General features: G+C 40.1%; 1 non-coding gene across 1 annotated transcript; it reads left to right on the top strand.

Moving 5' to 3' along the window:
* Nucleotides 1-5,443: 5,443 nt before the first annotated feature.
* On the top strand, nucleotides 5,444-5,551 carry LOC136541155 (small nucleolar RNA R71). The gene has a single exon (XR_010780249.1). It is a non-coding gene; the product is annotated as a small nucleolar RNA R71 (small nucleolar RNA).
* The last annotated feature ends 481 nt before the right edge of the window (nucleotides 5,552-6,032 follow it).

Genomic DNA, 6,032 nt, shown 5'->3' with positions numbered 1-6,032 from the left:
TAACAGTAGTACGAACATGTAGATTATTTAATCATAAGCCTAACACAAGTTGAACGAATCAAATCAGAGTTAAAACGGAGATTTTATGACTAAAACAAGATTAGTGCCAAAACTATAAATATGTGAAAACGTATTTTGGACCTAAACCGAAGAAATTATGCTTTCTAAATAAGAAAACGTATTCTAGGAAGATGCTATGGACCACGGGTTCTAAAATCAGAAACCTGAGGGTCTCTATAGAAAAAAACAAGGACTCGAGTTAAGACTCAAGTAATTATAATGGCCTTTTTGTAAAAATGCCAGCATTGGGGTATCTTCTATTTGGGATTGTTCGATCCAGATCAGACGGCTACAATCAAATGGAAGGGAGAGAGAGAGCTGGCTAGCTGGCGGTGAGGTCCACGGTGGCACCATGGCCAGAGGTAAGCGTTGCTCGGTGATCTCGGTCTACGGACCACCATTGAACGAAGCAAGAGCACAAGAAGCTGGAGGAGACGATGACAAACTCGGCTAGATGGTTTACCTCAGTGTGAAGCGACGGAGGGTAGTGCAGCACTCGGCGAGGTGGAAGGCAATGGTAGCGGCTTGGGCTAGGTAGTGACTAGGTGTCTCGGTGAGGGTGGCTGTGGGCTGGAGCTTGGGTTGGAGGCAGCGGCACGTGGCTAGGTATTTATGAGGTGAGGGCGGCTTGGGGCACATGATACGGAGGGGAAAACGTGGCCGCAGCGGAGCCAGACAGCAGTGGTGGCAGCAGTCATGCCTGAGGTAGACACGGCTTGGAGGAAGATGGTGCGCCTGACGTGTGGGACCCGACTGTTAGCAGAAGGAGGGAGAACACGGGCGCGACTAGACTGGGCCGCAAAGCCGGGCCAACGCTCGCTGGGCTGCGTGGAAGGGAAGGAGCGGGCCAACAGGCCGAATAGAGAGAGAGGGAAGAAAAGTCATTTCTTTTTCTTTTGTAATTTCCAAACAAATTTTGAATGCAAATTCAAATCAATTTGAAATTTATTTTCAAACCACACAATACAAAAATATTATGCAGCAACATGAATGCATATACATGTTTGTATACCTTATATTTGATTTTAATTTGATAAAACTTTATTTTTTTCCTAAATTCAAATGCCCATAAAAAGCATAATAAATCAAGTTCTCCTATTTTAAAATATTGTAAATTTTAGGGTGTTACAATATACCGATGTAGCACTTCACCGGGAGTACCTAGTTTTATATCAAACTCGAGGAAATGTGTGTGATAATAACCAAATATAACTTAACCCAACTTCGCAATCAAGGCTAGATAATAGAAGCATAGAGAAAACTGCTAAAGTCTTCTAGTTCTAACATCGGTAAGCTTTGTCTTCTATTATTCAATTCTAGGGATATTACTAGAGAAAACACAGGCATATTATGTTTTCTATAGCAACAAAGTCCTACCAGGCCTACTAATGGGAGGTGGACTATAAAGGATTCAACAAGCCTATAAGAGTCACCCTCGCGAGCTACCACCAATCTAAAAAAATAGGGTACATCATTAGTAACCGAGTCTAAGCACCACGCTTACACTACGAATACTACTTTAACCCAGCAGCTACAAGGATTAAAGTACTCAAAAGAGAGTCACAAACCTAAAGAACAATATGAACAAGATGCTTACTTGAATTAGAAGTCGATTAACAGAGAAATCTCAGAAGTAGAAGCAAGCTCAAGAAGAACTTGATTCCACTAGGGTACAAGACATAGAGAGAGCACCGATAGGTCGGACTCCTCCAAACTCTTCCCACTCACTCTATCTCACTATCTCTAATACAAGACTAGATCCTATTGAGAACTAATCTTCTCTTGATTGCTAGCCCTGATCCTGGTGGACACATGAATTAGGGTTTCTGGCTTCTAAGCTCTCAAGATCAAATGCCAATATCTGCATGCCTTGGAGGGGTTGTAGGCTGGTATATATAGGCCAAAGCATCAATCCTAAGCCCTCGGATTAAACTGACTTGAATAAACGACGGAGATGCAATCCTTAAGGCTGTGGAGAAATGACGTAACAATGGAGAGGTTGACAGGTGCCCACCGGCTAGCCAGCCTGCTAGTGGGGCCGGCTGGCCCCACATGTCAAGGGCATAGGCTCTACTTCAGTGATTCACCTTTTGGAGTCTTCTAGAGTCTTCCCACATTGATTATGTGGTGGAATTCTATGATTTCTTTTGATGAATAGGTCCTGCTTGGCAGTTTTCTGATTAAATCCTGCTAAAAACAAAAATTCACCAAAACTCATAGAATTTGTTAGTTTAAACCCCTAAGTCTACATTGGTGATCCTTTTTAGCCATTTATACAAGTTATATTGATGGTTTCTAATGAATGTTAACTACCATCAACAAGCTCCCCCACACTTAGGCTTTTACTCATCCTCGATAAAAGGATGGATTACTTAAGACATAACCTTGGGGCAAGTCATCAACATAAAACTATTCCCAGTTATGCATGTACTATAGGATTCAAAGTGTCTACCATGAAACTTTGGGCAGTTGAAGAATGGAACAACTTGAAACAGATCACCATCTTCCTTTAGTCAAGTCAATTGGAGAGACATCTTAGATTTTTGAAAACAAAAACATAGCTTAACTTCTCCTTTTGTAGTACTCTCAAATCTCTCTATATATATGGTATTTTTGGATCCTCACCAATGCATTGATGACTTTTGCCTTCTTTTTACCTACTTCTAAAAGCTTATGTGGAGCTCAGGTAGGGATGAATATGAGAACATACTTGCATTGCATATATTATAAAGTCAAAACAAGGATCCAAGGAGAAAGATGTCATACTCTTAGATCAAGATGTGCATGTGTGTGGATGTGTATATGGTGGCTAACCTAATTCTACTATGCTCCTTGAAACATATCTCTCTTGATTGAAACTTGGAAAACTTTTGCAAGAAAACATGGGCTATCTTATTCATCTCTCTTCTCTTTTTTCTTTCTTCTTTTTAGGTGGGCATCTGAGTACCCATTGTTTTCAACATCTCGAACACTTGTCCATTTTTTCCAATACTATTTTTTTCTGAATAACTTTTGCATAGCCCATGCCTCTCTTTCTGCAATTGATACTTTTCAAGAGAAACATTTACAATAACTTGGAGCATTTATCCTATCAAGCATATTTTTGTATCTATTCTTAGTGTAGGAGTATAACATTTTTAAGTAGATGGAGAACATGTTGTTGCATACTCCCAGTGTAGGAGTAGTAGATATATGTAGAGTGTACGTGATCTTGATCTTGAGAGCATGATAAGTTTCTCAGCAAGGGTCACAAGGTTTGACCAAACTCAATACAATGACAAGTAGTATATGTAGAAGGTTTCTCTAGTCTATATTTGGCTCTTGTAGGACATTGCTTAACACAAAGGAGAGGTATAGCTATTCTTTTTACTTTTTTGACATAAAATTCTCCAATAACGAGACATCAAGAATCAAGTTCTCATTATTCTAATATATCTCATTCCACAACAACTTAAATAACATGGGGTCCCTAATAACAAGTTCCCAACAATAGCAAGACTTCTAGGAAAAGCATTATGTGAGTCTATCCTTAAGTCATGACTGAAATAATATTTCCTCATGTTTTAAAGTTGTTTAACAAAGGATTCTCAACTTGGTTCGAAATGGAAAGTGAAACATATAAAAATAGAGTGTATTGGGCTCGAACCTGACCATGGACGAAGCATGAGGCAAGGCGGTGCTGTGGTGGGCTGGTCGTCCCATGTAAGAGGTCGGGCAGCCCACTCTCAGGCCTGTTTTGGCCCAACTTTGGTGAGCATGGTTTTTGGTCCATTGTTTTCTGAATTTCATGATTTTTGTAATCGAATTCCATGTTGTTGTCATGATGTGTCTCTTCCTGTATACCTTTTATGCACAACATGTGGAGACAAAACACATATCCAAAAGAAATAGAGAGCAGATAATAATAAGAAGAAGACTATTAATATATAAGGCACTTTATTGCACAAGCACAAACTAAACACAAATTTTTGACTACCTACCATGAACTTCAATATTCTAACGATCTGAGCTAAATGAGCAACCTAAACATACTATTTTTACACACATGACCTAACCACTCATGCATTATTATTAACTACCTAATTCTTACTTCTTCATCTTAGCAACAAAATGATTCAAAGCATTTAGATCATGTTGTAGGCTCTTGCGATAGATGTGTTCTTCAACGATCTTCAATCTTCTTCTCTAAGAGAGCAATAGTCATCCTTGGATGCTTCTCAGCCTCTAGGATAGGTGGTCACAATGCCTTCCTCTTCTTCTCCTTCAGAGGAACAACCTTGATCTGATCTGACATAGTGTGAACTCCATCGATGATGGTACAAGGTGTGATCGACTTGTATTTTGCACATGTAACGTCTTCAAATTTGTTGGTCTTCACTCCTTGGTGGTTTTCTGATTAAATCCTGCTGGAAACATAGATTCACTAAAACTCATGGAATTTGTCAGTTTAAACCCCTAAGTCTATATTGGTGATCCTTTTTAGCCATTTATACAAGTTATATTGATTGTTTATGGTGAATGTTAACTACCGTCAATAGCTTCCATGCAACTGACAGAGCAAGCTAGGCCCGAGCGGAGCTGGGGGTGATACGGGCACACCTAGGGTGCGGCCATAGCCTAGCCTGCTCCTCTCACCACCGCCTTGCTCTGGTGAGTTGATGGCTGAGCCTAGATGGCTTCCTCGGTGGTGCCCGGCCCAATCTTAGCATGTAGGTGGCATCTCTCCTTATTTCTCTTCTACGCTTTGTCAAAAAGCATAATTCTGTCACATTTTCCACCGTATTTGTGTATATATCCTATAAAATAATAATCTTCCAATACAAGTGGAAATGGGTCAAAGTCATAACATATGTGTGTAAGTCATGCTTTGTTTCCTCTTTTGGATCTTAGTTAGCGGTAAAATGTTGTCGCTAAGGACCACCAACACTTACCTTGATAGTTTGATCGTTGTTGTTGACTCCATCCTTGTGTTTGTTGCTGTGAACCAGAATTGTTGATGACAAAGTTTACATCCTGTTGTGGTTCTGGATAGTTATTCTTTGAGTGCCCGATGGTTCCACATATGTTGCAAAAGGTTTGCAAATCATAAATGTCCTGGATGGCCTATCAATCCTTCTTGTAATTAGCTCATTGTTCAAGCCAATTTAGCAATACGTCCATCATGGTTGGTAGTGCACACACCTCTTCTTGTGGTTCTTTGCTCTTGTTACATGATTGGATACTTCCTTGAGACTAGCCTTGATTAGAGGCTATCTTTTCCATCAGAGCTTCAGCTTTTGTAAGGGTGAGTGACATGAATGCTCCTCTAGCAGTAGCATCGAGTTGTTCATGAGCTTTCTAGGTTAATCCATGACAAAAGCTTTGCATGAGCAACCTATCTTCCATCCCATGATGAGGACAATCTAAAATGTGTTCTTGAAAGCGCTCCCATGCTTCTAGGATGGTTTCTCCTTTCTGTTGCTAGAAGTTGGAAATTTTTCCTCTTAAGGCATTGGTTTTGCCTATGGGGAAAACTTTGCTAGAAAGGCCTTTGAACATCTTTCCCATGTGTTGATGTCATCTTTGTTGGTGTAGAACCACTATTTTGTCCTTCCCACTAGTGAGAATGGAAATAGGCGGAGTAGTATGATGTCTTGAGCAACGTCCTTGATGACGATTGTGCTGCTAATCTCTAGGAAATTCTAGAGGTGAGCACTAGCATCTCCATGTGCCTTTCTGCTAAATGGGGTAGCTTGCACCATGTTGATGAGGCTTGGCTTGACTTCAAACTCAAGGTTATTGGTTTTAAGTGTTGGTCTGGTGTGAATGTTCTTAGTGCTTGGAGCAGAGAACACACGTAGTGCCTTGTTAGCCATAGCTTCAGAAACTAGTTTTGATCTACTTCTTGATTGGTTTGATTATGATTGATGGAATTTGTTAGTGAATCAAAACCAATCCTACAATACCATGTATAAGATATGAATAGATAAAAA

Source organism: Miscanthus floridulus, chromosome 2 (genome assembly GCF_019320115.1).
Source record: "Miscanthus floridulus cultivar M001 chromosome 2, ASM1932011v1, whole genome shotgun sequence".
In the NCBI taxonomy this organism is placed as follows: Eukaryota; Viridiplantae; Streptophyta; class Magnoliopsida; order Poales; family Poaceae; genus Miscanthus; species Miscanthus floridulus.
Note: the sequence above shows the minus strand (reverse complement) of the source record. Positions and strands in the feature narration are given on the sequence as shown.